Source organism: Canis lupus, chromosome 23 (genome assembly GCF_048164855.1).
Source record: "Canis lupus baileyi chromosome 23, mCanLup2.hap1, whole genome shotgun sequence".
Taxonomy (NCBI): domain Eukaryota; kingdom Metazoa; phylum Chordata; class Mammalia; order Carnivora; family Canidae; genus Canis; species Canis lupus.
The window spans coordinates 1,671,190-1,694,238 of NC_132860.1; the positions used below are offsets into that span (position 1 = coordinate 1,671,190).

The window sequence follows — 23,049 nt, forward strand, 5'->3', positions numbered from 1 at the left end:
TGGAAATGGGGACAGGACAGAGAAGGTTCAGATGTGGTGGAAGGTGGAGGGATATTCCAGGAAAAATGGCATGAGCAAGAGCAAGAGCGAGAGAGACATGTGGGTGTTCCTCTCCACTTGCTCTTCCTTCCTAACTGGGATGCCGTCCCCACCCCCGCCCGTACCCATCACACCCACAGTTCACACCTACAGTGATTTCTGACCTTACCCACCACAGTTAGAATCTCTCTCTCTCTCTCTGATGTAACAGTTCAGAGCACTTTACTTTAGATCACTGACTTCCCCTTTAATTGTATGTCCCCTTCCTCCTCTTCTCTTCAGATCCTATTTAAGCAGCAACTACCTACGAGTTCTATCCACCTTTGCATATCCTGTACCGGGCAAAGTATCTGAGACATAGGGCGCTTGTTGCTTGTTGACTGTGAGAAGGCACAGCGACGAGCTGCAAGAAGAGTGAGGACGTAAATTTAAAAGCACTGAAGCAGTCAAATTCATCTATGACAATTAAAATCTCCTTTGGGAACAAATTTAAAACGAATGAATTCAGAAGGCCTTCTAAGAAAAGTAGACATATTTTTGAAAAAGAGGTAGATGACGTTTAATTGGTTGATGGACTGGCAGAACAAAGTTTTAGGATGCTAGAGTGACGTTGCACCTGCACACATGCTGAAGCTTGGATGACGTGGTCCCCTCTGTCAAGATAAATTTAAGTCGAAAATACTCTGCATGTGTGTATGTCAATCTAATACTTAATTAGATGTTGTGGTAGGCAGGATAACGACCCTTCCCAAAGATGTTCATGTTTTCATCCCTGAGACCTACAAATATGTAATGCTGCCTAGTAAGGGGAGCTGGCTGCTAAATTTGCGGATGGAATTAAGTCTGCTAATCAACCGACCCTAGGATAAGCAGATTATCCTAAATTATCCAGGTGCATCCAAAATAATCGCAAGGCTCCTTTAACGTGGAAGAGGGTAACGGAAAAGGAAGAGTCAAAGAGTCAAAGGGAGATTTGAAGATGCTCATGCTGTTGGCTTTGAAGACCCGGGAAGGGTTATTAGTCAAGGAATGCAATCCATCTCCAGGAGGTGAAAAAGGCAAAGAAACAAATTCTCCCCTCCTGCCTCCAGATGGAACACAGCCCCGCTGACGCCTTCATTTTAGCTCAGTGAGCTTCATTGAGACTTCTGACTTACAGAACTGAAAACATAAGTAATTTATACTTTTAAGCCATAAATCTGTGGTAACTTGTTACAGCAGCACTAAGGGACTAACACAGGTAGTAAAGTCCACATTAGTGCGATTGAAGGTAATGTTTGATTAAAAACCTAAAGACAAGAAAATAGTCCCCTCCCATATTACTGACGGATTTACAAAGTGAATTACGCAGAAGAATCTCCAGCTTTCAAAAGTGTTTCCGCCTCACGTGGCTGTGTGCGCGTGTGTGCGTGTGTCTCCTTCGCCAATGGTTGGCCCTTGGTGGATCCAGAATCCACCTCCCGTCCTTAACGACAGCACTGAATCTGACTTTAGGACTTGGTTATGCTGGTTCCAGAGAATAGTGTCTTTTTTACTTGATGTACACGCAGCCGCTAACTTGCTTTCTGTTTTTGGATAATGCTTTTATTTATTTTTTTTTATTTTATTTTATTTATTTATTTATTTATTTATTTGGGATAATGCTTTTATTATCTCCAAATCTGAATCCATATTTTTTGCTGGACATTGCTTTCCAACTGGCTCAGCCTTTTGCCTTGTTTTGCTCCAGGAGGCAAACTCCCGGAAGAACTGGATTCTACTGGACATATGGAAGAATGTTAAGAGATGCCCCCGATTGGGTCATGCTTTATTACTGCACACATGGAGCTAAATGCAGAGGCCCACTCCCCTTCCACCCAAAGGGCGCTTGTTGAAAGATCTTAAGGAAAAAGAGCAAAATAAAGCAGGCCTTCGTACGGTGCTCAGCTAGGTCCAGGCTCCCGACGCCCTATGAAAAGTGAACCCCAGGACAGCTGAAGGGGCTTCCTTTGTTCTGGAACAAATAGGCACCTAATGGGTGTTTCTAATTGCTCTGATTAACCGAAAATCCCAACTATCCCAGCACAAAGAGGATATCCTGACAAAGGCGTGCTGACTCATCTCTGTTCCTTCTACTTAGCACCTCACCGATGCCTTTTTAACCCTGTCTGCCATTCCGGGTCCTTACAGCCCTCTGCAGACGTTTGTTCTTCCTCTAGACAGTAACCTGTGACGTGCTGTGGTGGTTCAGGTTGCTTTGTTGTCCTGTTGGGAAGTCTTATTAATCATTTAAGTTCCACAAAGTGCCATCGCCTGAGATGGGCTGAATAAAAAGGTTGGCAGGAAATGACCTGATCAGAAACATTTTGTCCCATTCCTGCCTCTCACTTCCCACACATGCCCACTCTTTTTTTTTTTTCCCCATAAACACCTAGAATGTGCGAATTACAATTCTCCCTCCGTCTCTTTCCACCAAGGAAAAAATGCATCAGACCTAAAGTGCTGGTGTCTTCTGTAACCAAGTGCCCACAGTCATCCTATGTACAATAAATGGCGAACCCTTAGACAGTACGTGCTCTAGGGTTTGTGGGAAGAGAACAACCGTGTGACAGTTAAATAGACGAGCATTTTCTCCAACATGCCTCTGACCTTTACACTGAGACAGGCATTTTGGTGGTAATGAAATCCTGAGTCTCTACTGACAGGAGAAGCATCTACAAATGACAATTTTTATCACATAGTAAATTGTCCCGAATGCAGCTAAGCCAGTAGCACTTTTGTCAAGTAGAGGTCTCAGGTTGCAGCTTAAGCCGCCAATAAAATCCTGAAAAATAAATAAATAAAGTCAAAACAGCCCAGCCGTGCTTGGCACGTGTTTCCCTTTATGCTGTCTCCCCTAGGGTTCAAGTGCCGAGACGTGTTTATGCCAAGAGACGGCTCCCTTGCTGTGACGGGCAGCTCAGTGGAACCTGTTGCATCCCCTTCAGGAAAGCCTCGGGGAGGTTGCACTGCAAAGCCGTCGGCGTAGTGCGCCTCGGTGTCCCTGTGCGTGCCCGGCTTGCCCCCCTGCTGTCCAGCGTCCCTTGGGTTGTGGGCACCAAAGAGATGCCATGTGCTGGAGACGCCCGCTTGCAGCAGTGGGCCGGACACCTGGGGGTCGCTGACCTCTGGGAACCGTCATGCCATCCGAGCCTCTCTTGACCCCATTTCTGTTATAGGTTATTTTAGACAGAACGGAACCGGGACATGTACTCTGGTGCCCCTTACCCCCCAGGGATGATTCGCATCCACTGTTCTTCAGGACAACCCACCTTTACTCCTTTTATTATTATTATTATTATTATTTTTGGTTGCTGTACGTAATCTAGACACTACTACTGCCACCGGACATGGGGGGACACCCAATGACACCCTTCACGTGGCATAATTAATGTCAATGAAACCTGGACTCCTTAGAAGGTTGAGGTTGTGTCAGAGGAGGTGCCTGGGGACACCTGTCTGGGCCTTAGCAGCAGCCAGCCGGGGGCAGGTCTTCAGCGCTCTCACTTCTCATCGTGGTAGTACCAGGTAAGAGCTGAATCCCGGAGGAGACCAAGGGACGTCACGGTGAAAGGAGTTGTGGTTGCTGCTGTTCTCGCAGTTACCTTAATCACACCTGCTCTGTTCACTACTGAGCCTTCACCGACTTAACAAAACCACCGTAAACCAGAGCGTCTCCTCCTTCGTTGCCGGAGCACCGGTTCCCCTAAAAGGCCTCAGACAGACAGTCCTGGCGTCGTCGCCCACGTCAGAGAAGTTGAGGGGTATCTATTTGCAGAGCCTTACCGTGTGGAGCAGTGACAGGTGACAGGTGTCTGATTAAAAAAGAATGGCTCGAAAACTACCAAGTGCAGCGTCAGTTTCTAGAAGCGCTGTTGCATGACTTGTCCCCCTTTCTCTCACACCACCTAGCAGCAGCACTTCCACGTATGTTGGTAAACAGACGAACACACACACACACACACACACACACACACACATGCTGCTTATCTTTCCCCTTCAACGCTGGCATTTTCACGGACCACAGAGGATTCGTCACCGCCCGACCTCATGACCTCAATTAGCACTCCCTTGCCCTCCCTCACTAGGCTAAGGTCCCCATTTTACATGCTGTCATAGCAACTTGAATTTTTCCTCTCTGCCGCTTTACATAAATCTAATTAGTTACTTTGCTGGATTATCAGTCTAATAATTACCTTTTCTCCTGGACTGCACCTCAACTGCAATAATCCTGTTTATCTTATTATGACTAATGAGGTTCCAATGTATTGTTAAATATTTATTTATTGAATAAACAAATACACGTACAATTTGATCCTCTGCAAAGCAGTGACAAGAGGTATATGGTTGCCTCTATTTTTGTTTGGGGATTTAAGTTAGTCTTTTTTATCTAATTAATGCGTTTATACTTAACAAGATGTTCAGCGTGAAGTCATAGTAGGAGAAAAGGTAACCTCCTAGCACAGCACGAGAATCTTCACGAACACGCCCTCAACTATTCTCCTCGAACTTCGATGTGCCATCATGCATCCAATTTTCTAGCCACACTAGACTATTTATTACTCTCAAGACATTTCATACTTTTTTGTACTTTGGTGAACTGCTTCAAATTCTTTGTGGAATGAGGAGGAGTATAAATAAATAAATGAAGTTATTAAGATAAATCCTCTGGTGCCCTTGTGAGGCTGCTTCCTCGGCTTTCCCTTCTCCTCTCTCTTTACTAACCTCTAAAAACTAGCTCAAATACCTTCTCTGTAAAGCTTTTCTTGATGTGCAGCCCACACGGCCTCTGGAAAAACCAGCAGAATGAATCACTCACTGGTCCATGTTTCCAAGGCACTGAGGTGCCTCTGTGTTTTATCACATCATGTTACAGGCCACTGTGCATCTCTCCCCCTTGTCCCGCCAGCTCTCTTTTTCTCTCTTAGCCCAGGGAGCCCATGAAACAGGGACGTGCTGTACCCACTAGCTTAGGACACACAGGGCCTGGTGCAGTGCTTGGCACATAACTGATGCTCAGTAAATTTTCAGGGCATCCATGTAGGACTAAAGCCAGAAACTTGCCATCTATCTAATTTCTCCCTCTTCCTCATCCCCAGCAAGTAAAGTCATCATGCATCTAAACTAGGCCAAAAACATTAAAAATCGAAATACCCTATGATCCAGTAATTCCACTACTGGGTATTTACCCAAAGAAAAGGAAAATAATAATTGGAAAAGACACTCACACGCCTATATTACTGCGGCGTTACTTAGAATAGGCAAAATATGGAAGCCGCCCAAGTGCCCACCAATAGACGAGGGGGTAAAAGAGGTGCGGTGTGAATGCACCCCCATATACATAACGGGATATTACTCGGTCATGAAGGAGGTCCTGACATTTAAGACAACATGAATGGACCCAGGTAGGATTGTGCTAAGTGAAATAAGTCAGAGGAAGACAAATGCCATGGAATTTCACTTTTATGTGGAATCTGAAAACTAAAACAAAAAACAAGAACAGACTGTTAAGTACCCAGAACAAACTTAATGGTTGCCAGAGTGGAGAGAGGAGAGAAGTTGGGCAAAACGGGTGAAGGGGAGTGGGAGAGGCCGGTTTCCATTTATGGAGGGAACACGTCCTGGGGGTGACAGTCGCCGGCCCTGTGACAGACGGGAGCTCCCCTGATGACCCGCTAGCACGACACAGATGGGGCCCATCACTGCCTGTACGTGGAACCAAGGTGACCTTGCGGCTCGGCTGTACTTTAAGAAAACAAACAAACAGACACAGACATGCAAACCCAAGCAAATTAACAGGTCTTATATATGCCTAGATAGCCAGGCTTAAAATTAAATGTAAACAGTAGGCAATTTTCATTTTTTAGTGTAATGAGAAAATCATGATTATATATAATCACTATTTCCTAAAGTTTTAGGTGAATTTATAATTATTTTATGTTTATATTTTATGGTCAATTTATCATTTGCAATTATTTTATTGACTTGATTAAAGTATGACTTTCTAGCTCCAGAAGTGGAGCTATAATCAGGTACTTCTATCCCTTAAATAAATGAGTTTTTATAGAGAGAACAGACCATGTTTGTACCCAAGAAATACTTATTTGGCCCCTCCTTACAGGGTTCCAACAGGTGTAGCTTAGAAGTACCTCGATGGGATGAGCACTGGGTGTTATACTATATGTTGGCAAATCGAACTTCAAGAAATAAATAAATATTTATTTATTTATTTATTTATTTATTTATTTTATATATATAACATTTTATGTATTTTATATATATATAAATTTTTGTATATTTTATATATATATAAATTTTTTATATTATATATATATAAATTTTGTATATTATATATATATATATATATATATATATATATATATATATATAAAATACAGGGACCCTGGCATTTCAGGGCTGAGCCACTCACCCAGAAGAAACTCGCAATCCCTCGCAAATACTTAGCAGTCTCACTCACACCTTTCGACAAAGGTATGAAATACCTTTCAAATAAAGCTTTTGTGTCTAAATACAAACTGTTGCAAGCAAGTTGCAACTTCCAGTTTTCATATGAAAGTCCAGAATTTTCCAATACCTCAAGAGAGAGTCTAATAACCAAACAAATCAAACCCTTGTTAGGAAGAGGCATTTTCTTAGGAGAGAGGTTTTTAGATTCGGGGCATCTAAAGAGCTATCTGTCCCCAGGAAGCGCTTACCGAGGCAAGCACCAAGTTAAATATCCCTCCAGGCTAAAAATAGGAATAAACACCAAGTAGTCTCCAAAGAGCCCCTGCAATCAGAGCATTCGCTGAGGGTGAACAACAGCAGACACACGCGCAGGCATGTGTTTATGTGTGTGTGCCTTAATGGTGATTTAAGTTCATGATTTCATCCAGGGAAACCATAGGCGATTAGTGAACTTCCTCATGGTGTGCCAAGCCAATTTAAATGTCCAAAGAAAATAAAAATATAAAATAAAATAAAATAAAATAAAATTAAATTAAATTAAATTAAATTAAATTAAATTAAAAACTAAAATAAAATAATAAAATAATAAAATAAAATAAAATAATAAAATAAATAATAAAATAATAAAATAAAATAATAAACTAAAATAAAATAAATAAAATAAAATAAAAGTCCAAAGATGTCTTTCCTTGATTCCTGGCCGCTGTAATGATGTTTATATTACAAAGAATGGTTGAACATAAAAACCTATAGCGGGAGATACACTGGGCTTACAGGGAGGACCCCTGAACGACTTCTGACTCTTCCACAAACTAGTCTTCTGATTTTATCAAATCCTCTCCTGAAAAGTAGATTGAACTTGAAAATTTCAAAGGCCTTTTTTTTTTTTTTGCTATAAAAGCCAGAGATACACTTAACACCAAAACTTATCTTGAAAATACCCAACTATCATCTCCAGAAAAATGTAAATATTTATGAGACTTCAAAAGACGTCCCACACATGCACTTTAAAACCTCCTTATTCGATGAATTCCATGACTCATGCTTGCAGTAACCACATGGTTATAAGAAATACTTATTTACTTACTTTTACATTTCCCAAGTAAAATGTTTTCCCTATTATTACCCTTTCTTTTCTTTTCCTTTTTATTTTTTTTAAGATTTATTTATTTATTGAAGGGGAGGGGAGGGCGGTGCAGAGGGAGAGAGAATCCTGAAGCACACTCCCCACTGAGCATGGAGCCCCACTCAGGGCTCCATTCCACAACCCCAAGATCATGGGATCATTATGTTTTAGTTTCCTCCCCCCAAATCTATTCCAGTATAATTCAGCAGAGAATAATCAGTGATGCCCGTGTGAATGGGTACTTTCTTGGCATCTTCATTGTGGGATTTAAAAATGTGGGTGCACGTAACAGCCATTTTAGGAACAAAGGTGCAAAAAGGCTTATCATTAATATATTGAAAACTAATTCTATTTCTTTTTTATTTAAATTTCACTTAGTGAACATACAGTGCAATTTTGGTTTTTAGAGTAGAACTCAGTGATTCATCAGTTACGTACAACACCCAGTGCTCATCCCAACCAGTGCCCTCCTTAACACTCATCACCCGTTGAACCCATTCCCCTGCCCACCTCCCCTCCAGGACCCCTCCGTCTGCTCTTCATAGTTAAGAGTCTCTTATGGTTCATTTCCCTCCTCCTTTTATTCTTTTTCCTCTTCCCCTATGTTCATCTGTTTTGTTTCTTAATTTCCACATATGAATGAGATGTTATGGTATCTGTCTTTCTCTGACTTATTTCACTTAGCATAATACCCTCTAGCTCCATCAACATCATTGCAAAGGGTAAGATTCTGGGTTTTGGTGGCTGAGTAATATTCCATTGTGTATACACATGCCATATATATACATATATATGATTTATATTTATATTTACCACATCTTCTGTATTAATCAGTCGATGGACATTGGGCTCCTTCCGTACTTTGACGGTTGTTGATAATGCTGCTATAAAGATTGGGGTGCAGGTGCCCCTTCAGATTTGTATTTTGTATCCTTTGGGTAAATACCTAATATTGCAACTGCTGGATTGTAGGGTAGTTACATTTTAAACTTTTTGAGAAAGTCTCCACACTGTCAAATGCTTTTTCTGCATCTATTGACAGGATCATGTGGTTCTTATCCTTTCTTTTATTAACATGATGAATCACATTGATTGATTTGTGAATAATTGAACCACCCCTGCAGCCTAGGAATAAATCCCACTTGATCATGGTGAATAAATTCTTTTAATGTACTGTTGAATTCAACTTACTAGTGTTTTATTGAGAATTTTTGCATCCATGCTCATCAGGGATATTGGTCTGTAATTCTCCTTTTTAGTGGGGTGTTTGTCTGCTTTTGGAATCAAGGTAATATTGGCCTCATAGAATGAGTTTGAAAGTTTTCCTTCCATTTCTATTTTCTTGGAACAGTTTGAGAAGAATAGGTATTGACTCTCCTTTAAATGTCTGGTAAAATTCCCCTGGGAAGCTATCTGGTCCAGGACTTGATTGTTGGGAGATTTTTGATTACTGGTTCAATTTATTTTTCGGTGGTGAGTCTATTCAAATTTTCTATTTCTTCCTGTTTCAGTTTTGGTAGTTTATAAGTTGCTAGGAATTTGTCCATTTCTTCCAGGTTACCCAGTTTGTTGGATTATAATTTTTCGTAGTATTATCTTATAATTGCATTTCTGTGGTATTGGTTGTGATCTCCACTCTTCTGTTCATGATTTTATTTGAGTCCTTTCTCTTTACTTTCTGATAAGAGTGGCTAGGCAGTTATCAATTTTCAAAGAACCAGCTCATAGTTTCAATCTTTTCTACTGTTTTTTGTTTGTTTCTATATTGTTTATTTCTGTTCTTATCTTCATTAATTCCCTTCTGCTGGCCTTATACTTCATTTCCTGTTCCTTTTCTAACTCTTCTAGGTGTAAAGTTAGGTTGTGTACTTGAGACTTATCTTGCTTCTTGAGGTAGGCCTGTATTGCAATATATCACCCTCGTAGGACTGCCTTTGCGTATCCCAAAGGTTTTGGACTGTCATGTCTTCATTTTCATTTACTACCATGTATTTTTTTTTCTTCTTTGATTTCCTGATGGGTCCATTCATTCTTTAGTAGGATGTTCTTTAACCTCCATGTATTTGAGGTCTTTCCAAATTCTTTCTTGTGGTTGTTTTCAAGTTTCATAGTGTTGTGGTCTGAAAATATGCATGGTATGATCTTGGTCTTTCCGTACTTGTGGAGGGCTGATTTGTGACCTAGTATGTGATCTATTCTGGAGAATGTTCCATGTGCATGTGAAAAAAATGTGTATTCTGCTGCTTTAGGATGAAATGTTCTGAATATGTCCATTAAGTCCATCCAGTCCAGTATGTCATTCAAAGCCATTACTTCCTTGTTGATTTTCTGCTCAGATGATCTGTCCATGGCTGTAAATCTTATGTTAAAGTCCCCTACTATTATTGTATTATTATCAATGAGTTTCTTTAAGTTTATTTATTAATTGATTTATATATTTGAGTGCTTCCTAGTTGGGGGCATAAATATTTATAATTCTTAGATCCTCTTAATGGATAAACCCCTTAATTATTATATAATGCCCTTCTTCATCTCTCATTACAGCCTTTGTTTAAAGTCTAGTTTGTCTGATATAAGTATGGCTACTCCAGCTTTTCTCTGATGTCCATTAGCATGATAAGCGGTTCTCCAGCCCCTCTGTAGGTGACTTTAGGTCTGAAATGAGTCCTGTGTAGGCAGCAAAAAGATGGATCTGGTTTGTTTGTTTGTTTATTTGTTTGTTTTTATCCATCCTGCTACCCTCTGAGTTTTGTTTGGAGCATTTAGTCCATTTAGATTAAGAATGATTATTGAAAGATATGAATTTAGTGCCATTGAGTGTTACCTGTAGAGTTGGTGTTTCTGGTCATGTTCTTTAGTCCTTTCGAGTCTCTATTGCTTTTGGTCTTTTTTTCTCCACTCAGAGTCCCCCTTAAAATCTCTTGCAGGGCTAGTGCAGTGATCACAAACTCCCTTAGTTTTTGTTTGTCTGGGAAACTCTTCATCCCTCCTTCTATTCTGAAAGATAGCTTTGCTGGATAAAGAATTCTTAGCTGCATATTTTTCCCATTCAGCATATTTAATATTTCCTGCCACTCTCTTCTGGCCTGCCAAATTTGTGTGGACAGATCTGCTGTGAGTCAGATCTGCCTTCCCTTGTAGGTTAAGGACTTCTTTCCCTAGGCACCTGGGTGGCTCGGTCGATGAGGTATCTGCCTTTGGTTCAGGTCACGATCTCAGGGTCCCTGGATTGAGTCCCACATCAGGCTCCCTGCTGATTGGGAGTTGCTCCTCCCTCCCCTTGGCCCTTCCCCCTAGCTTGCAGTCTGCTTTCTCTCACTCACTCTTTCTCTTTCAAATAAATAAATAATTCTTTTAAAAAAATGTTTTTTAAAAAAGAATTTTTTCCCCTTACTACTTTAGGGTTCTTTCTTTGTCTGCATAGTTTTGAATTTGACTATAATATGCCTTGGTGATGATCAGTTTTTGTTGAATTTAATTGAAGGTCTCTGTGCTTCTTGGATTTTGATGTTAATGTCCTTTTCCAGATTAGGGAAGTTTTCAGCTATAATTTGTTCAAATAAATCTTCTGTCCCTTTTCCCCTATCTTCATCATCTGGTATTCCTATGATACCAATGTTAGTATGTTTTAGTAAGTCTCTAAATTCCCTATGTCTACCTTCATGACCCATACTTTCCCTTCCCTCTTTTCAGCTTATTTCCTATATTTTTATCTTCTATATCACTAATTCATTCCTCTGTTTCACCCATCCTCATTTTTATGGCCCCATTTGTGTTTGCATCTTGGTTATAGACTTTTTAATTTCAGCCTTACTAGATTTTAGTTCTTTTATCTCTGCAGTAATGGATTCTCTAGTGCCCTCTATGCTTTCTTCAAAACCAGCTAGTATCCTTATAATCATTGTTTTAAATTCTAGTTCAAACATCTTATTTATGGCTGTATTGATTAAATCCCTGGCCTTGAGTTCTATCTACTTCCTGTTCTTTCTTTTGGGGTGAATTTCTCTGTCTTGTCATTTTGTCCAGAAAAAGAAAAGAAAGAAAAAACAAAAAAGCAAAAACAAACAAAAAAAACAAAGAACAAAACAAAACAAAATCTAGATCTTGGGTGTGTTTTCATCTACTTGTTAAAAGAATATAGATCCCAAAATACAAAATATAAGTGTGTGAAATAAACAAAAAATTAAATATATAATATATGAATAAAAATAGGAGCAGCCTGGGTGGCTCAGCAGTTTAGCACTGCCTTCAGCCCAGGGAGTGATCCTGGAGACCTGGGATCGAGTCCCACATCGGGCTCCCTGCATGGAGCCTGCTTCTCCCTCTGCCTGTGTCTCTGCCTCTCTCTCTCTCTCTCTCTCTGTGTGTGTCTCTCATGAATAGATAAATAAAATATTTTAAAAATAATAAAATAAATAAAAATAATAATGAAAAAACTTTAAGGAATTGAAAAAATAAGAAAGTAAATTTAAAAATTAATAAAAAATAATGAATAAAAGTAAAAAGGACGTTATAGCCTATTTCCCCTAGAACTAAATGCTACAGCACTCTGTTCAGTAGACTTGGTGTGAATGAGTCATTTGGGGATGGGTGCCTGCTGCATTGACTTTCAGGCTGATTTGTTTCAGGGTCACTTATTCCAGGGTGTAGGGAGTAGGGGTTTGGTGTAAGCAGCTCCATCCTGCACTAGGTGGCTCTGTTTCATTCTCTGAAGGCCTTGGGCACTGACGGTGGGATGACTGTGGCCACACTCAGCTCTCTAGCTCTCTAGCCCTGGAGCTGAAATTTAATGCTCCTCACTTGTCAGGGAGCCCTCACAGAAGATCCATCAATCATTCCTCTTGTGTCCCCAGTTTCTGTCTAAACCCTGTGTTCACCTTGCCTGCATCCAACTTTTTTATCAGGTGTGTGACACAATTTCAAAACTCCAAGTTTTAGGGTCTCCCCCCCACATAGACCCACACTGTTCCTCTGGGAGATGGTCTCACCACACTTGTGCCATTTGCCAGCCCCTGCTGGGAAAGTGAGCATGAGACTGCACAGTGGGTCACAGTTTATGGCAAAACATAACAGAAGACCAGCACCAAGACTGGCCGCTCCCAGCTGGGTTTCCTGCCCTCGTGCCTGGGAACACTGCCACACTTGGCACCACTTGATCTTCTTGTGACCCAGGGGATCCTCAGACCACATTGTCACTCCTGGGAGTCCACCTCCTACACCACCTGAGAACCCTTAAGCCAGGCACTACCCCCATGGTAACAGACTTCTAAAAGTACAGATTTTGTGCTCCACTGCTTACAATAATTTGTAGAGCCTTCATAAGCATGCTCCCTCCTTACCGCCATATCTGGTTATGTCTCCCCCAATTTAACTCTCCACACTTCCTACCTTCCAAGAGGTGGTCACTTTTGTACTTGTAGACTTGCAGCTTTTGTTCTCTCAGACCTCTGATTGATTTTTTTTGGGTGTTCAGAACGATTTGAGAACTTTGTAGCTGTGTTTGAAGAATGAAAGAAGCTTAGAGTCCCCCTACTCCTCCACCATCTTAACTCCTCTCAAAACCAAGTCTGTTTCATTCCCTAAAATAAAAAGCAGTCTTTTTTTTTTTTTTGATGTGCTTGTCATCTGTTTCAGAACTTAAAGCCAAATAGTAGAACTTGACTTAATGCCAGAGAAAATTAGTCCTACTAATTGAATGTCCTTTCACATGCAAAAGAACAATGCTTGATGCTCAATTTATAACTGAGAAAAGAATATGTACCACTTGTGAAGATTTACAACCTAATTATTTTTTCCTATTCTAAGGTTACTTGGATTTTATATTCCCAAACAAAAGAAACCATTAATTGATACAGAGTAAAATTGCTCTTGCTCCAAATAAGTGACATGAGTAGCAAGTAAGGCTTAAAAATACTGAAATGCTCATGGTATACCCTCAAGATAAATAATGAAGATCAATTAATTTTGAGAAAATGAGTCTCATTTTACTTAAGAACAATGAATTCACAAGGTCCAAGTAAAATACAGACAGTTCAACACTGATAATATGCATTTATAATTAGAGTGATTAAACATTTCACTTTTACCTTCTGCTGAGAGCATCCCTTTTCACCTGAAATGTGCCCATGTTTGAATGCTAACATATATATAAGTGGCCTATTTAGAGACGTCAAGGTCTTACATAACGGTAGCTAGCAAAGTTTACAAATACAGTCCTAGACACTGATTAAAGTGTTTTTTTAAGGTACATCTTAATTTTTCCTGTTGCCAATTTCTAAGCAGAGTAGCACAGAATATCACATGTATTCATCAAGGTGGAGAACATACTCATGCATATCAACATGCAAGATTATAATACTGGGGCCAACCAGCAGTGCTGTGGGCCCAGGATTGTTTCTGTCATGGATACTTAGGCAGATGTTGCAAACTGGTAGCCTGTGAGCTGAAAAAAAATCTCTAGATATTTTTTGTGAGACTTTAAACATTTTAAATTTGGCAGATTTCATACAAAAATAGAGTTTCAGGTTTAAAAAAAAAAAAACATATCTGGCAACATTGACCCAAATTCCCACAGGGCAATAACTGGCAGGACATACACAGCAGCTTGCATACCACATGTTCTCTGGTATATGACAGTCCCTTATCATTACTCTATGCCCAAATTTCTCATTAAATTACATGTCCCCATAGGCAATTGAATTTGCTACCTCAGGGTTAGAAAATGGGAGTAGCAGTTGCCACAATGCTTGTTTTATGTCCTAAAGATATTCCCCTATTTTTTTTCCTATTTTACTAGACTTTAGGCTAACCCTGTGATCCCTCCTTCCCTTCCTTCCTCCCTTTCTTTCTTCCTTCCTTCCCTCCTTCTTCCTTATTTAATTCCACTAAAGAGCAGTACTCTCCAGACTTCTATCCCAAAACATTTAACTCTCTCACTTTCCTTAGATAAATCTAATCATACCTATGGCCTCAATTCTTTATCCACAACTCGTGTGTGTGTGTGTGTGTGTGTGTGTGTGTATTCATCCCAAAACACTCTTCTGACCTCCAGCCCAATATATCCAACTATATACATGACATTTCCCTTGAAATATCTTGTAGGCATACCACTAAACTAGTCTAAACACTAATTATTCATTACCTTTTTTACAAAATCTGCCTTCTTTTCCTATATTCTCCTTTTTAGTGACATCATCATTTACCTGTAACAAATTTCTGACTCCTTTTATTTAACCCTCATGTTTTGCTGAATCTGCATCCATATCTTTATTTTGCTACTCCTACTCATAGCTATTTCTATTTTCTTACACAATATCCTTATTACGTTTAACTGGATTACTGAAATCTCATTTTCGCCTTAACATACCAACAGACTGATTATTTTTTTCAAATCACAAATGTGATTATTTTATTCTTTCTATTTTAAGTCATAGAATCTAAAATGAAAGTCAAATTCTCTAATTAAAAAAAAATCATTCACAACTTACTGCTAGTCAGCCTCTTAGTCTTTCTCTCTTCTATTTTGCCAAATAAAATAGTTCCCTGCAAAAATTATTCTATGCCTTTGACTGTGATGTGGACTCCTCTTCTCCATAAAGGCATCTGCTCCTTCCCTTTGAAGTCTCAGCTTCAAGCAGTACCTACAGGAAGTTCTATATGCTGGCCAATTTTAAGGTTAGGTGTTCTCATACTGTATAAATTCCTCCGCCATAGTGCATATTATTATCATTGCAGACTCTGGGGTTTTCTTGATAATATCACTGCCCAATTGGACTCTAGAAGTCTTAGAAGAATGGTATCTTATTTATATTTTCATTTAAAACATATACCCCAGTGAGTAGCACATAGTAAGAATTCAATAATACTAAATGTTTTTATATGATTAATCAATAGGTGTTTTAGGAAATGTTGAGTTCAGTGGTCTTGGAAAATTGGTGAAATTTAATGATCATGCTATTTAAGTCAACTTGTCCAGTCTCTGAAAATGCTGATTGTTGAGATTCCCTTTCTATTTTTTTTCCTAAAATTTCTTTTAAATTTAGGAAAGGGAATGGTAACTTTACTAATGTTATAAGATTTGGTGATGATATTTATGAGTCCTGTATACATGCCAAAAGTGATTTTATAGGCATAGATCTTATATCCATTTTCAGGTCTTTTCTTAATTGACTGAATAGCCCTGACGAGTTTATGTTCACCTGTGTAAGCTTATCTCTCAATGGTCATGTTAGGCTCTCAACTCTGGCCTTAAAGTGATTATGACACCTGAAACTTGGATTATAAATTTAAGGTGGATGCATTTATTTCTTTATCCAAAAGATGTAATTATATAAAACTTATCTAAGCTGCAGCAAAATTGCCTTTTGTTCTCATTGTTTTGTAAAACAATGGGGATGGGGAGAAGTGGTCATCTGAATGTATTTTCCAGAAAAACACTTTGAAAAATATAGTTCAAATTCGATTCAGCCAAAAAAATTTTAAAGAAAATTAAAGTTATCATGACTTTCACCCTATAATATTTATAGTCAAATATTTGTTGCCACTAATCCCTTGCTATATTTAAATGAGTACTCTATCCCAAGGAGGCATCTTCCTGACAATAAAATGGATGATTAACAAACATCATATCTTACAGTAGCCTCAACGAGCAAGTATGTGGGTGGAGGGAGTAAAACACAAAGGGGATCAAGAGTTCTATACAAATTTTCTCTCTGTTCTTTAAATTTATGCTATTTAGGTTTACAAAATGACATGCAAATAAATATATCTTAATCTAAACCTTGTATTATAAGCTGAATAATGCCCCCCAAAGATGTCTATGCACTAATCCTCAGAAACTATGAATATGGCAAAAAGGAAACTTACAGATGTGATTAAGTTAAGGATCTGGATGTGGGAAGATTATCTTGTATTATCCAAGTGGACTCACTGTAATTACAAGGATCTTTATAAGGAGGAGGCAGATGGTCAGAAAGAGTGAAGGCAACAAGACAATGAAAACAAAGATTTGTGATATATTTTGAAGATAGAGAAAGGGGCCATAAGCCCAGGAATGCAGATGACCTCGGGAAGCTGGGAAAGGCAAGGCAACAGGTTCTGTCCAGAGACTCCAGGACGATCCAATGACAGACACCTTGTCTCTATCCCAGTGAAACTTATTTCAGACTTCTGGCCTCCAGAATTTTAAGAGAAACTAAGTTTGTGGTAATTTCTATAGCAGCAATAAAAAACTAACATATCTTTTTTTCTCTTAAAAAGGTGCTGAAATAAAACTTGCCTAGTTTGAAACTTAGTAGAAGAAGTGGCATTAAATGAATAATAATATGGGTGGCACATGACAACATAGGAGAAACTAAAGCAGTATTATGTAGAATATATATTTTGCAGTGAAAATCATTGTGTTGTATGCCTGGCTTGACTTGCTTATTAGTTGATTGGCATTGTATATGTTATTTGCCTTCTGTAAGCCTCAATTTTCCTTCTATTCAAACACTATCTCAGGGTGTCTGGGTCGTCCAGTGGTTGAGCGTCTCCCTTCAGCTCAGGGTGCGACCCCAGGGTACTGGGATTGAGTCCCACATTGGGCTCCCTGCATGGAGCCTGCTTCTCCCTCTGCCTGTGTCTCTGCCTCTCTCTGTGTCTCTCATGAATAAATAAACAAAATCCTTTAAAAATAAAAAATAAAACATTATCTCTAGTAATGTTGCAAGGATTAACTTATAAAAATGATGGATTAAACATACATAATAATTTTTATGTGGCAGGGAGTATTTTATGCACTTTCTATGAACTCATTTAATACCCACTATAACTCTATTAAATAAGTTCTATTATTATCCCAATTTTACAGAAAAGAAAACTGAGATATTTAATAACTTGTCCAAGGTTACAAAACAAATAAGTGGCAGAGAGAGGATTCTGACCCAGAGACCGTTACCATATTCTATGCTGTTAACCATTGCATTAAACTTAGGTCAGTGTCCATAGAGAAAACACAACCAGTTACATTATTAAAACTCCTTGTGTCTGAATCTAAGAGTTCTTTCTCTCTCTCTCTCTCTCTCTCTCTTTTAACATGAATCTACTCTTAAGGAAAATACTTCCAGAATTACAAATGTGTTTTTTGTTTGCTTGTTAGTTTTTATCCTCTTTATTCAGAATTATGAAGGTCTTTGAATAATCCCTACTAGGTTAATCTCTAAGGTCCTTACCAGCTCAGTGAGTCTCTGAAATGACCACTGCTGGTCCCCCCAAAAATTGGGTTGCCAAGGTGCTTGCTCTAAGAAGATAAAATGAAACTCCTATGTGTCCAGATGTTTTGATTAACTGACCACTTCTATCCCTTCCAGACCATTGAACCTATAATAAAACAAACAAGAGAAACAGTTTTGTTTTTTTTTTAAAGGACTTCATTACAAATAACATCGTTCAAAGGACAAAAATGATGGTCATTGGAAAAATACTTGGTTATGAATTAATTCCAACCTGTCCTTTCTGGAAATACATTTATTAAAACACAAACTAAAAGTTTTGCTTCAGTACAAGATATAGAAGAAAAAATACAACCGCCCCTAAAAGATCTTAAAGGGTTTTTAGCATATTTTTATCTTCAAAGGAACTGAGAAAATATTTTTAAAGAAAGCCGTAAAATGTTTCCCATTCTACCCAAAGCATTTGCATTTTCAGAGTGACACTTTATTTAGCCCACTTTGTTCGTATTAATTTTCAGCGCTGTGAGCAAGCATGTCAGTGTATATTAACACCTGATCTATAAAGGGAACGCTGAGGCCTTACTCAAAATATTAGTCACCGCACCTTGGGGATGCTGCTGTGCTTCTGCTGTTGGCTTCCATGCAGAATGATGTACATGCTTTGATTCTTAATGAAACATGCACACAATCAACTTCATCACCAAGAACACTGAAACTTCAACGACTGTTTTCAAGCTCAGATGATTTTCCAGGCCTCTCCCGTTTTTTAACACCAGTGGTTTGTGATGTATAGAACACCAATTCCCAAACAGAATGCTGGAAAGGGAATTCTAACGTGAAGGAGAGAGGTCTTCTGAAAGGTTTTCATGTGTGTATCACCTTTATCAAGGCCTTCACACCTGGTATTCCCGAAGGTTTAGGTTTCATGAGTCATAACCTAAAACCTCAGTTCAGCTTATTTGTCTCTCATTTTCTAGGTGGTAAGTTATTGAAGGTAAACATTATGCCATAATCATCTTTGTATCCAAAGCACTGGTTTCACACATTGTAGAAGAAGATATTTGCTATGACGTCAACGTCTTTAGATTCACTAGGACTTGGTTTGTGACTTACCATGTGATCTACCCTGGAGAATGTGCCGTACTGCACTTCAGAAAAATGTACGTCCTGCTGCTGTTGAGTGGAATATCCTGTACGCATCTGTGGTATGAGGTTCATTTAATCCATTGTCCCCAGAATGGCTTTATATCCCAAATGACTTTCTAGTCCCAGACCACGTTCTAGTCTTCTTCTATTGCGTTATTGTTGCTAGATTCCCTGAGGCGTGATAAGCTGGGAGAGATTTCTGCCTTTGTTCTTTCCACGCGTATCATTATGAAAAATCCTCTAATATTTTAGGTGTAACAAGTGTTTCAGTTCCTTGAACTAAAGGAATCCAACACACACATACACACACACACACGCAACCACACATTGGTATGTACACACCCATGTCCACATCATACTTTATTTCCTAGTCCGAAGAAGAACAAGTAGAAAATTCTCAAGCAGCACATCAAAGACAGAGAGAGAGATAAAAAAAAAGCAAAAACATTTTCATTAGCAGCTACTAAATGTAAAGAGCATACTTCTCCCTGTTTTATAATAGTTGACATTTACAACCATAATTTTGGATCACTAAAGAACATGCAATATGATTATTCATATGGTTACAAAATAAAGGAGGGGTATGTGTAAAACACTTCAGCTAGAATGCTATCAGACTATTATAAAATCAAGAATATTTCAGTACTTAAAATAATAAACATCACTATATAATTTTTACGAGGACATGTCTCACATTTTTCAAAACTGAACAGGCTTTAATGTATTCACTCAGAATTCTTATACTCCTATTTTGAATTTTTACTGGCCTCCTGTGTAGTTGTCCAATGGGTCCTATTGTATCCTGGCCCTCAGAAATACATTTTGGACTCTCCAGGCAGGAACTAATATATATTTGCACCATTCCTCTTAAGAAGAAAGTACAGGAACATTTACTTTGAATATTTTCTTGCAGAGACATAAAAACATAAAATCCTTATTTTAAAGCACACGACTCTGAAATAAACTCTAGCTCAAATATAACAGAGAACACTTTTTTAATCATTCGATTAAGCCTGTTCATTGTCAGTGACATGAGGATGAGACTGGGAAATAGAATATCATTAAGTCAATGATTTAGATGAGGGATAATAATTTGCATTTGTAGTGCAGAGCACATTTCATTCACGAAGAGGATGAGTAACTAGATTTGTTTTCCTTCCCCATAAATTACTGGAATTCAAGCGGCATAGTAATGATGAGTGGACTGATTGCTCTTTGTGTTTGCAGACTTGATTTTCAGAGCTACTTAGAGCATTTAATCTAGCATCGAGGCAAGCTCCCCAATTTTGGTTTCAAGGATGCTTTCTGTGCTTTAAAAATCCAAGTTTAAGTCAATTGTACAATAAACTATTTGGTCTCAGGTATCAACGAGGTGCTTTGTTTACCTGTAGTTTAGGCTGAGCTTTTGAGGGCCTGAGTGTTTAAAGAATCACAATTTAGGAGATAAGGTCTTCTCTGTCTCATTACTACAGTAAGGAATGAGTGAAGTTAGAATACCGAAAGACACAAGTATTGGGTTATTTATGTATAGATAATCCCTTTTGTAATCCAAAAATATTTTCCAGAAGCAATCAGAACACCTCCATATTTTAAATTGGACACAAATGCCTTGATTTTACATGGTGAATTGGGTGCTTAAAAAGTATCTATGAATCTGTGTCACAGGTTTTTCTCTGTATCTTTTACCAAAACCTCAGTTTGTATGCCAAAAATTAAAAGAGTTTTTGGATTTGGGGGTTTTCTGAGATAGTCTGATGGCGTTATAAAGCATATCTGCAAAGTGGCATAAGTTGAGGTTGACCCATGAAAGGAGGTATTATCTCTTGATGCTGTTGTGTCTTAAGTTATTCTTACCTTTGCTGGAAGATAAACAGCAACTACATAAAGGTTTGTTTTAATTTGCATTTTTGCTTCCACTGAACTTTCTTCATTATTAATATTACTTAGTCATATAGTACCCACATATTATAATAGAAAAATACATTAGTATAGACACTATCGCTTTACTAAAATAGGCCTTCAGGACATGAACACTTCTCACTATCTCCTTCCCCTCTTTCCAAATATACATAATATTGTACATAATAGATCCCTTTTTATAAATACTATTTTCCTTTTTGAAATCTGAGGTAGTAATTTCTAGATAGCTCTGAGATCTGATTCAGCTAAATGCTGATAGTGGTTAAAATCATAACTGAAATAAATCTAAAAGTGGAGACCTAAATTTAAATAAAATAAAATCATTATGAGAGAATCCATTCTCTTCATATCATTGAAAAGGAAGGGAAGGTATACAAACACGTGAAAATGGAAACAAAACATACCAAAACTTATACAACGTGGCAAAAGCAGTTCTAAGAGGGAATTTCATAGTGATAAATGCTTACATTAAGAAAAAGAAAGGTCTTACATAAATAACTTGCTTTCACATCTCAAGAAACTAGAAAAAGAAAAATCTAAGCCCAAAGTCAGTAGAAGGAACACAGCAGAAATAAATAAAATAAAGAATAGAAAAAAAATTGAAAAGATCAACAGAACTAAATTTGGTTTTTGAAAGGAAAAACAAAATTTCATTTACAATAAAATTGTAAATGAAACAGTAGTTGTGACTGATACCACAGTAATACAAAGGTTCATAGGAGACTACTATGAACAATTATATGTCAACAAATTGGATAACCCAGAAGAAATGTATAAATTCCTAGAAACATATAAGCTACCAAGAGTGAATCACGAAGAGAGAAAATCTGAACAGACTGATAATAAGAGTCTGAATCAGTAATCAAAACCTCCCAAAAAGAAAAGTCCAGGACCAGACAGTTTCATTGGTGAATCCTAACAACATTTAAAGAATTAATGCCAATCCTTTTCAAAGTCTTACAGAAAAGATAAGATGAAGGAACATTCCAAACCCATTTTACAAGGCCAGAGTTATCCTAATACCAAAGCCAGGGAAGAGATTACAAGAAAATAAGACTATCGCCCATATTCCTGATGAACATGGATAAAAAAAATTCTCAACAAAATAAAATATAATATCGTATACTTGAAAGTTGATGAGAGAGGAGATCTTAATTGTTCTCACCATAACAACAACAAAACATGGTAATTATTTGAGGTGAAGATGCCTTAACTAACCCTATTGCTGTAATCATCTCACAATATATAGGTATCAGATCATGAACTTATACACCTAAAACCTACACAATGTTACATGGCAATTATATCTCAATAAAGCCGAGGGGAAAAGATTAATACACATATTCAACAACGACATGGGATTTACTCCAGGAAAGCAAAGATGGTCCAATATTAGGAAATCTGATTATATAATTCACCACAATGATACATTTAAAAGGAAGAGCATAAAAAACATCACATAGAGGTTAAAAATGGATTTGATAATGTTTAAAATAGGTTCTTTTTCGATGTAGTAAAAAATAAATAGGATACCTTCTTTACATGATAAATTATGTGTCTTATTTCCCCAAAAGGGTCATATTTACGGGTGAAGCTCTAGCTGTATTTTTCTTAAAACTCAGAGAGAAGAAATTATGCCACTATTATTTAATATTTTTGTAGATAAAATATGGAAAGTTATACAGTGGGTTGTTAACATGGGATATTTGGAGTGGAGAGATGCTATGGAATGTGGAGGGAAAAAAGGGGGGGAAGAGCCAAATAAATAAGAAAAAGATTATGAAAAAAAATTCACAAAGAACATGAATATGATTATATTAATCTAACCATCTGTCTACGTACCTGTGTATCTACCTATATTCATGCAGGTAATGAAATCAAATAATCTTCAAACAATAACAGTAACCACAAAAATTGTTATAGCATTTGCAGCATTACTTCTCAAACTAAAATGATGAAAGACCAGTCTTTTTGCTTTTAATTTACCATGATTAGATAATTTTAAAAATACAATAAAAATGAACTTCTGAAAAAAGTCAGAACTACACTAATGTCACAAACATACGAAATTACCTCAAAGTTTCTAAATGTTTGCTCTTAATTTTTATTCTTATCTTACTT

The 23,049-nt window shown here is 37.9% G+C and overlaps 1 long non-coding RNA gene across 1 annotated transcript; it reads right to left on the reverse strand.

Moving 5' to 3' along the window:
- Positions 1 to 5,512: 5,512 nt before the first annotated feature.
- Positions 5,513 to 18,727, reverse strand: LOC140615365 (uncharacterized). The gene is made up of 3 exons (XR_012016035.1): positions 18,467 to 18,727; positions 17,863 to 18,010; positions 5,513 to 5,802 (listed from the first exon to the last, which is right to left on the reverse strand). It is a non-coding gene; the product is annotated as an uncharacterized lncRNA (long non-coding RNA).
- Between the last annotated feature and the right edge of the window lie 4,322 nt (positions 18,728 to 23,049).